The sequence below is a fragment of the Archocentrus centrarchus genome, chromosome 4, assembly GCF_007364275.1.
Source record: "Archocentrus centrarchus isolate MPI-CPG fArcCen1 chromosome 4, fArcCen1, whole genome shotgun sequence".
Classification (NCBI taxonomy): domain Eukaryota; kingdom Metazoa; phylum Chordata; class Actinopteri; order Cichliformes; family Cichlidae; genus Archocentrus; species Archocentrus centrarchus.
In genome coordinates, this window is record NC_044349.1 from 2177015 (window position 1) to 2188326 (window position 11312).

Here is an 11312-nt window from a genome sequence, read left to right on the forward strand (position 1 = left end):
ATCACAGCCTCACACACACTAAAACCACTGAGGACTTTCAGTCCTGTTTGAACTCCAGAAATAATTTTAGCATGGCTGATGCCTTGATAATTAAAGCAGTTCATATGAGGTAGAACTTCACAGCAGCCAGGGTCACTCATGCTGAGGAGGCTGTAACAGCTTCAACACAAAACCCTGTTATTGTTCAGGAAAATATAACAGTAACATTTCTGTCTTAGAGATAAAAAAAAATATAAAAAGGGGTCAGAGCCGCTTTTGTAGAATTAAAGTTTGTATTTTGTTGCACTGGTGTGCAGTTTATCATGTAGGTGAGCCTCGGGATTAATACTGTGATAAAGCAGTATTGATTTTGTTTAATCACACTCTCAATATGAGAAATCCAGTGTGAAACATAAAATGTCCCAGTGAACTATTGATCCTTGCTTTGGGTCAAAAAGCAGCTGAGCTCTGATATGCAGGCAAAAGTTTCGTCATTTCTACTGATTGTTTCACACAAAAACTGCAGTTTGTGTAGCACATGTTAAAAAAGAAGAATGTAGCTCACCCAGAAAAACACCTGTGATCCATGTCTTGTTTTTTTCCTGCCACCACTAGCCCCAAACTGAAGGCACATTTTCATGGTATGCTTTCTAAAGCACACATTAAATAGAGAAAATTATTATTGTTATCTTTATTATGTTATTTATATTATTGTTGTGTTTATGTGTCAAAACACTGGAATAGAAGCCCTCATTAAAGTCAGAGGTATCAATAATTGCTTTACTGTAACAGACAGTTATTCAGAAAGCTGCAGCTACAGCAGGAAGGTGTGCTGGGATGTTCATGAGACCAATTTGGAACAGGTCTGCAGGTGGGCCTGGAGATCAGGTAAGACTGAAAGATGGGAAAACAGGGTGGAAATTCCCAAGAGGCTGATCCACTAGAAAAATTAGAGCTTCTAACATTGTTGCCATGAAAAACGCAACAATTTTTCAAAGTCAGGCTGCATGGCCTGACTTTGTTAAGTCAGGCCATGCAGCCACCAAGGCAACACCACAGGAAACTGTGCGAGGACATAAAGACGCCCAGAGGTCAAAGTTTGCATTAATTTTTGTTTTCAGTTTTGTAACTGGTAACATTAAGGCATAAAAACCTGATTGGTTTATCAAAAGCCCTGGATCACTCCATCAGCTGGGCTGTCTGACCACATCAGGAATTAAATGACTGCATGAGCTTTATGAAAAGCCAGCAGATGAGGAGAGAGCAGGGGTCAGGGTGGTGGTGGTGAACCAATATAAATTAATTAAAAATGGAGGCGTTGTCCCTGACAGGGCGTGCTTGCCTTGTAATGTGCCTGAGCATGTTTTCCTGCTGGCCTGTGCTTCTGTAACGCTGCCTTTAACTCTGGGCTCAGGGACGCCACAGAATCACGCTGTGCTGGAACTTCATAAAAACCTTCTATGAACTGAAACAAAAGTATACAAAACTGATATCTCTGTGCAACGTGTCTAACAGCTTACTGTTTTTGGTGCAGAGCCTGGCTGTCAGATTTGTTAACTTCGCGTTACTGTGGACAGTTCCAACTTTCTTCACCTCCAGAGAGACAACGGGAACAGGCCGCCTGCCAGATCTCATTAAGCTCAAAGATATTCAGACAGACAGGCCGAGAGAAGCTTCAGATCCTCTCAGATTTAATTTGTTTGGTTCAATCAGTGCGGGCTGATCACTTGTAGACATAAAATGAAACATGAGAGAAATGCTTCATTCACTGGTGCTGACAGCAGCTCAGTTCTAACTCAGACAGTATGGACCTGTGTTTGAGCGCCACTGGGAGCAAATAAAATGACAATAAATGTGTTAATTGTTCTCAGAATGCTTGCTTTTGAATTTGTTAATATTGTCACTGGTTAGCTTTCCTTTTAAAGTCTCAAACTTACATTTTCCTTATTGTTATGATTTGGAATTATATAAATAAAACTGAACTGAACTGACTTGAATCTGCTGAATTTGACACATTCTCGACTTTCACTTGTGCACACTTGAAATAGGATCCTGGCTAAGGACGGAAACCCTGCTGAACAGATGTTATTTGTAATATAAAAGTGTTTGATCATTAAACTTGTAAACATAGCACCAATCAAGTCCACTGTGTGCGTGCACATGTGTTTTCATTTCTATTTTTTTATGGAAATGTAGCTCTTTGAGGAGAAGCTGGGCCTTGAACAAGAGAGAGAGAGAGACAGCGCATTGATTATAACTGCCTTACCTGAGGGTAGCATCCAGTGGACCGACTCAAACGATGCAGAAACTCAGCAAATCCCAATTAAAATGAACACAGGCTATGAACAAAGCTTTTGCTGTGTGTTTTGTCAAGAACAGAACAAAAGAGTGATTAAAACCGCTTGTTAGGGGGGAAAGTGTGACTCATCTGCCTCAAAGCAGAGCAAATTTTGGATATCTAATAAGTGGCTTGGGAATTCCAGTTAATAATTTCACGGTTTTAATCTTCCCATCTGAAATATAAAGGCAAAATTAGTCTGGCTTAATGTAGTTCAGCAAACTTTATGTCTTTTTTGATTGGCAGCTGGATTCAAGCGCTTGTTGCAACCTTTCATGTGACTGTTGGCCACACAGAGGCCTGAAAAAAGGCCGTATCTGAACATCGGACGCTTTCAGGTGTGGTTTCCGACCCTTCTGCACAGAAAGGTCAGCTGATTACTGATGATATCATACAGCCAGTAAAAAAAATGCCTCAAGGGTTTCACCAGCAGGTGGTATTTCAAGATGCTGAGACTAAACACCAAAAGGAAGAAAAAAATGAATTAACACCTTTTATTTAGTACCAAAACCCGTTTTTATAGGAAATAAAAATCTGATGGAGCCCCAGAATATGATCCAAAAGTCTGAAACATCAAACTCTGACAGCCTGAATACTTCAAGCTCCTTACAGCAACCTACCTAAAAAATAAATAACACAAAAGCAAAAAAAAGCATTTGTCAAAAATGTTGCGAAATGCAAGTTTGCAGCATTTTTAAACCCTGTTTGCTGGGACAGGGAGTACACACTGATGTTAACATTTAGCACTCCAGTTCCAGCATTGGGGGTGAACCTGCTTTGGAGAAGTTTTGATAATGTGTAATTGCCAATAAATAAATAAATACAAATAAAATAAAATAATACATACAAACAAAAACAAATAAATAAAAAGCTGCACTTCAGAAGGCTCAGAAACTCACTGATTACAAAAATTATAATAACAGGCTTATGTTCCTAAAACCTTTTTGTTTGTTTTTAGAAAGAACATGCAGATTAAAGCCACATAAAAGCCATTTTAAGCTTATTACAAAAGCAAATATCAATGCAGTTTGTTCTAATAAGCGCTAAAATAGATTGTATTTAATTATATATATATTTTTGCTGGCATTCACTATTTCTCACAGATTAGATGTGTGCGACTGAGCACAGCGGTCCTCTGGGCTGTCAGAGTTACATGGCACAGGCGAGTCATGTGACATTTCTGCTTTGGCTCAACCACTAAAAACACAGACTGGAAACAAGAAGTGAGTCAGCCAAAGATGTATTTTATATAATTATCCCTGAAATCAGCACCATTTGAGTAAGTGATGATACCAACTCACAGAGCACCAGCTCTGGCTAATGATAAAGCCTGTCATGAGTACTTCTTAATAAAAGGCTTTAGAATAGATGGGACAACATATCAATACCTTTTACAATTCCATCATTTGTCCCTTTCGCACTTCGTCTACAGCTTCACACAATTTAGTGGAGCTCTACTCTATAGGTGCAACATTATGTAACTGTTCTATTTGTGAAACACTGTTAAAGTACACAGCAATTACCCAACTGTTGTGCTGCTCGCGACAATGGCCCTGGGACAATGGCAGTACAGCTAGATCAAACAGTTGTGCTAAATTAAAGAGCGGGTTATCAGACCAGGCAGGAGTGTTTGATGTGCAGAGATGAGATGCATTATTATGGTAAATAAGCCTCCCTTATCAAGCTATTCCTACAGGGCCCCGTGGCTGAGCAGCCCGCAGTCGTGTGTGCCCTTGGTCAGACAAATAGGTGCGCGCGCACGCGCACGCACACGCACACACACACACACACACACACACACACACACACACACACACAGCAGGATCAGTGGCTGAGAGCATAAATACATGCTCTGTTGATCCTTTACACTCCACTCCAAACAGCCGCCTGCTCTCCAAATGTCAGTCAGTGTCTGGCATAATTTGTTTCTAATCATTGGCAAAGAGTGGGAAAATGTCACCGTTTTCCAAGGAGGATGAATTCCGATTGATTTCCAATTAGCACTAAACAAAATGCCAGTTTGCTTTATTTGTCTCTCTGTGTGTGTGTGTGTGTGTGTGTGTGTGTGTGTGTGTGTGTGTGTGTGTGTGCTTGTATTTGTGTGATATTTAAGATCAGAGAAAACTGATAATGCATCACTTCAAGCCCAAAGGCACAAACAGTCCCTGAAGTTCTCCGGCAGAGCCCCACAAATAATTTTGTTGAGCTCTTATCACACATTTATAGCACTGAAATACATAACTAAGCTCATCACATATTGGGAAACAATAAATCATTAAACAGTAATGAATGATTCAAGATCTGAAGTTGTGTTACACAAAGAATTATGTTTTAACAAAATAAGGAAACAATAAAGACAAAATAGTTTAAAATTCTATTTAACGAGATTTCGAAGGATCAAACTGAATGAATTCGAGAGACTTTAAAACATTATACTATTAATGTATCCAGTTATTGTTGCTCTCGTATTTCTTGGATGAGATTTTACACGAGTTTGTGCTGTAAAAACAGGTTTCTTTTTGTTTCACATGTTTTCTTTCTTTCTGTTTTACAGCTGTAAATCAGCATCACAAAGAGAGATTTTTATGTAATTTAACAACAAAAAGAAATAAAATTGCTTTGATGAGACAATCTTTACCCCATAAAATAATATACTGTATGAAGTCATTTAGAATATTTTCAAAATTGGCAAAAATGCTTTTAATCATTCACAGCAAGCATGTCTGAAAAGCTCAAATCTGAATCTACAAATATGATATGAACACATTAGTCTAGATTTAGCTCCACCCCCTGAGTGACTTTTAGAAGAATTTTTTTATGTGGGTCAATGATGCTCATTTCTAGTTACTCTTCATTTTTAATGGTCCAGTTCTCTCCTATATATAAGACATGCAGAAATATTACAGTGTTGCTATTGTTGTTATTGTGTTGCCAGTCAACATGCACACATGTTCATACTGTAGGAGGCAACAATGAAACTTGTGTGTCTGTGACTTGTGTTTCTAAGTGTGCCGCATGTTGTTGTTGATTTCGCTCTGGGTGCAAACTTCAAAGCTTCGATCAAAGTTGTCAATAAGTAATAATTTAAGGATAACAGCACAGATACATGTTTCATGTTGCACAACCTTCATATGTTGCAGCTCAAAGAAACCGTGGTCTGCGAGGATGTCCGACCTACTGTCATTCAGTCCAAAGAACGTAAACACATAAAATTCATGAAAAAAAAAAGCCTTTCTGAAAAGATATAGTAGAAGAATTTCCTTAATTTAAAAATTTTTTTGTTTTCCCATTTCGGACAGATGTTTACCTTCCATCTCTGTGTGGACGTCCCTGTAAGAACACGGTGAGCTTTTACAGGCATTGCATTTTATTATTTTTTATTCATTTTTTATATTCATATGCATTCTGGCTTGGACAAAGTTTGCTCAACCGTCAGTCACAGTAAACAAACGTAATCATGTCACGAATAAATTGCCAGAGTAATTACTTGCGAGTACGAACTGATGTGTGCTTCACCAATTAAATCAGTAAACTTAGCAACAGCCACAGAAAATAATAAATGAAGACTCGGGAGAAAAAAAAACATATCAGCATATTAAAATCATTTATTGTGCTCCAGAAGAGTAATTACTATTTAACCAGAAAGAAAGACAAGTGACAAGTAATCTACAATACAAACGCCAGACCTGCTCACATAGCTCCCCCTCGATCACATGACTTTCAGAGAACAAATCCACCTTTAGTTTCAGACTGCTTGCAAAAACCTCTCAGGATGAATCTGAGGGTTAATTGTTGTTTCTGCTGCGCTTTGAGGTCAGAAAATGGCACGTTGCATTACATTCATTCGCAGGGCTGGTTCCTCTCTGCCCTCGCACTACAACGCAGGCTCACTGTCGACCGCGATCTGCTGTACACAGGAACAAAAAGTGAAGCTTCCCCCTAGAACAGGGTTTCACGAGGTTCTGCAGTCCCAGCAGTTTGGCTGTATACTCACCCTTCATGACTGGCTTAATGAAATGTGGCGGTTTGGGAGCCGAAGGAAATGACTGAAGAAATGCTACCTGGATTGGGTCAAAGTTTGTAAATGGCAGACTAACACAGTCTCATGGTAGTTTGAAAATAATTTATTCTGTTGATTTGTCCCCATTTTTTTTGTTGTCCATAGACACAAAACAGATTCCATTTTAAGGAAGTGCCAGCCCACTGCAGAAGGTGGGAGGATTATTATTGTAGTGGCACAACTACAAGAACCTACTCAAAGAGCCCGGCCTTCAAAGTCTACATGGGGCTGCATTTAACATGAGTTTATTCTTCTTCCAAGTGGAAGCAGTTTTACCAAAAGTAATTCCCCCTAATCTAATGACAGCGGCACCATGTATGAACGTACATGCAGCACTTTTGAATTTGCTCCACCACAAAGAAAAAGCTAAAATATAAGGGCCCCTGCACACAAGCATATAGATCACATTTTGGGACGGTTTCACAAGCTGCCATGAGACCGGGCTAACTGGACACAATTTTTTTTTTTAAAGGAGGGTGACGACAGATGAGAGTCATCTCAGACTAATATCTCACATCTGCCATCCGGATGGCGACACTGTTACAAATGAGTGCTGTTACAAGCACAAAGCCAATAAATCCAAATTCAAGTCTTATTCAGGACAAGCAAGACATCATATGACACAAAAGAAACAGAATATTTAAATATTGAACACAGAAACACAAAATAGGCACAATATAGAACTGAACACTGATGGAAATAATGTTTACAAGGCTGACAAAGGAGGATATTGGTAACTGAAAATGGACAATGCATTCAAAACAGGGTGACATTTTTTGCAGGTCATGTGTTTAAGAGTTTACAACTGTTTTTTTTTGTTGGTTTTTTATATATTTAAGATGTGTATCAGCAAACGCACATGGAGAGACCCTCCTGCCCGTGCATGACGCATGTATTCAGTGTGCTCAACCGTTTTCACGGTTAAACAAACATGAATTCAATTATGAACCAGGTTCAGTCAGAAAAAGGTGAATGTTTACGATTTTATGATATGCAGCGCTTAAACAAAGGCATACTCTGCTCCCCATCATTTCATAATGTTCCATATAAAACTGCCACAGCATAGAAACAGAATAAAAGCTGCAATTAATTTTTAACTTCTTTCATATTTTATTTGCTCGCTTCGATATCCAGTAAGATTTCATTGTTATTAGCTCTCAGTTTAAAGGCCTAATGTTGCCTCAATCATCCATCCGGCTGGGTTACAGCGGATGGATTTAATTAGAATATTTAGGTTTTTGATTTTGACAAGGATACTGTCCCTTTAAACACATCACGTGGCTCCCAGTTAAAAGAGTGAAGATGATATTTTTGTTTTATATTTAAAGTAGCAAAAAATTTGTGTTAAAACTAAATATGCATCCGTGACGTGTGAGAAGCGGTCTGGGACCAGAGCCTGAAAATGAGTGTCGGTTACTCCAAAATCAACAACAGGACTGGAAGGATTTTTAACATTTTCTTCTTCCTTTTGTTGCCGTGTTGCCAACAAATCAACACTTCAACATCTGAATGATAATTAGACGAAAAGACTTAGTTTCCACAGCGACACCTGTTGATTGGGTAAAATTTATTACCTTTTTTCAGTCATGCTTTTTCACATTAGCTAGCCCTACTTTATGAAATCCTAGCCCTTTCTTGAATGCATGTGTAGTTGTACTTTAGTTGTGAGCTGAGATTTTAACATGAACAACATAACATTGGGGCATCCTGTGAAACCTACGACCACTAGAGGTGCTGCTGAGCTTTTTTAAAATGTATATATTATTATTTTTAAATGAGAAAGTCTGAGTACTGCTCGTTCCTACCACCATATGTACACAACCGTTTACACTCATGTCAAGCGCAGGGAGACATGACCCACATTTGTGGCAGCTGCAGGGGTTGGTAATGCATACTGACAGCTGGACAGGCTAATGCCCAGTAAAACTTTACCATCAATACAGGAGAAGAAGAGCAGGACGGGCAAAGCAACAGTCACAAAAAATGATGATTTGAAAATGTTTTATGAGGTAGAGAATGCATTTGAGATATCCCTTAGACCAGAAAAATGCTAAGAAAAAATAATGACATTTTCAACATACAGCTGAAAAAGGTGACACAGGGTAACATGTGGACAACAATTTCTTACCCAAAGATTCTTAAAGAATCTTAATAGAGAAAATGTCACATTTAGTTTGTTGTGAAATTATCTGTCTTGGAGCGAGGCTGTTTCTGCACGGTACTGAATCGCTCAGTTTTGGGGTATGTTAAGTGGAGTGCTGTGATATGATTCTGGTAGGCTGTTATTCTTCAAATAAGATTATGTCTAACTTTATCATATACTAACAATGGCCAGCAAGTGTTTCGGTCTCAACAAAGGTGCTACAGTAGGTCCTGTCTCTGTGGTCAGAGCTTCTTCTGCTCCTGTGTATTTGAAATCTTTTTCACATCTTAATTATCAGGAAAGCAGCGGGCTGCTAGTGCTTAAATCAGAGATGCTAAGGTTTACTTTCAATTTGTGCTTTTAATGCTTTCATATTGGCACAGCCTGCAGTTCTCTTCAGGGAAAGGTCATCTGGTGCTTTTCTTTGCAAAAGTTGCAGTTAGCTCTCTAATTATACCGATTTGCTTTCAGTCTGCTTTGGTGTCTCCATGCACAACTCTCAGAAACATTAAATGAATTTAATGCATTTTCCTGACTTATATAATTCCTGATAGATGACTGATTGCAGTGCATCTTCTCCAGAAAGTTTTTCTATCTCCCTCTCTACTTTCACATCCTCAAGCAATCTGGTGAAACTGCTTTTTCTGGATGAGAAAATTGTGAATATATTTGTATGTAGTAACTGCAGAGGCTAAATCTTGTTAGCAACTGCCACCATAAATTAAGTTCAGTACAGTTTCCGGCAATTTCCATTTATAATTTCAAATATGTCAGGTGCTGACCGGCATTTCTCTCACTTTTTCCCGCTACAGTTGGTTTGCATTTTTCACCTATCATCAATCAGACAATTGCATGCATGGCAAGCTATTAATTAGGATTCATCCTCAGCTGTCACCCACTTAGCATGGCCCTGCAATTGCTTGACTATTTACCCATCAGTGCAATTATATGTTTAATTCAGTGGGTGGCCCTTCCTTTGGCCCTTTGTCATTTTTCTGGAGAGCGGTGTTTGAATTTGGCAAGTGCTAGCTATGTACAATCTCCACCCCTGTGATATTTTCATGTGCAGATATAGTTACTGTTTCTGAGTGACTTTCAAACCACTGCAATCTTACAATCCGCAGAATTCAAAATTGAAATTTATGCAAGTAGGTCATGATCAGAATGATTTTTAGTCGTATGACATGAGTTCATGAAAAATGCCACTTTAAGTGTGACGGAGAGTCATGCAGGTTGTGGTTTTACAAGACAAAAGACAAAACTATGATGGCTGTTATGGATGGAGGTGACCACAGGACACCTGCTGTGACTTAGCTGAGAGGCTTTACAGATTGGATCCCAACTGATCAGAGCTTCATATCTTCCACAGCGGCAGTAAATGAAGGTGACAGAAGCTGCGGTCCTCTGCTCTTTTTTTTTGGGGGGGGGGGGTCCAGTTGGTAGGACTGTATGTTTGGCTGCACTGCATACATACATACATGCAGTAGGCCTGCAGAGGGTCATGTCTAATCAACAGGGATTATATTAAAGTGTGTCATGTTAAAATATCAAAAGGTTGACTGTAAAAAAGCAAGAAAAAGAAAAAGAAAGGAGAATTTTTGGTTTGAAGAAGTGCAGCGCTCTGTGCTCCACTGGGTTAATATCATGAAACACACTGTCTTCATTTTCAGGTGAGAAAACGAAGGCAGAACAAAACTGAAGAAACAAACACATCTTGCTTGGACTCACGGTGTGTAATCTGACCTGCCCCACGAGGCTTTCTGCACATTTTAAATTAGTAGCGCATGTATTAGCAGTTAAGTTGTTGCGCGTGTGCGCACTGAGGGACAAACTTTCTTGAATCCCTACAAAACCAATATTATCACTTTATTTTCTCTCCACATGTAGTGGAATGCATTTCAGCAGTTGGGTTAAAAAAATCAAGGTCATGTTGCTTTTTATATGGGCCTAATAAATCTTGAGTTCAAGTTCAACGCTTTATGTAGAAAACAAAATACTTGAAACACCCAGGTGTAATTTTTCTCACATGGCTGTGCATGAGAGTATTTGCACAAACTGACTGGAAGTTAGAAAGCTTGTGATTGGCTGGTGCAGTGCCAGCAGAACTGCAGAGCAGATTTTCCCCAGATTCTGAGATTCCCACGAGGATGACGTGTGATAATAACCTTGGAATCTTTCTTTTGTTAAAATCCCAGATCAAACCCTGGCTGTTCACTTCATCCAGAGAAACAATCTGGAGCCAACAGATAAAATTAGTTTATTCAATTTAAATTTTATTCCAAAAAAAAAAAAGCAAAATTTCCTATGAGAGACAAGATTTTACCCCCCTCATCCAGCTTGTCTGCCACAGTGTTACATGGGGTAACAGTAGTCTGCACTCATTATTTTGAATGACTGCACAGTGCCTGTAAGGAAGCCAAAAGGGGCAGGATGAATTCTCACAACAGAGGCCTCTACACATCTACATTTTAGTGAAGGGGAAACAGGGAGAAAAGCATTTCACCTCACCAAGTAGCATCTCTGCGCCAGCATTCAGATTTCTATATCTGTGCACAATAGGCTCGCCATCTAGGATATTCATCTCTCTGTCTGCTTCGAAGCTCACCACTTTACCCCCACAGTGACTCCAACCTTTTAAGCAACTGGATTCGGCTACGCTGTGACTCATTTCTACGCCGATGGATAACATCGTTAGCTGCTGGGGCTTCACTGACCTGAAGATGTTAGCAAAGGCAGACAGCATTGCAGGAGATGGTCAACTGAAGACAGTGCGGATGTGAGACGAGCCGTTT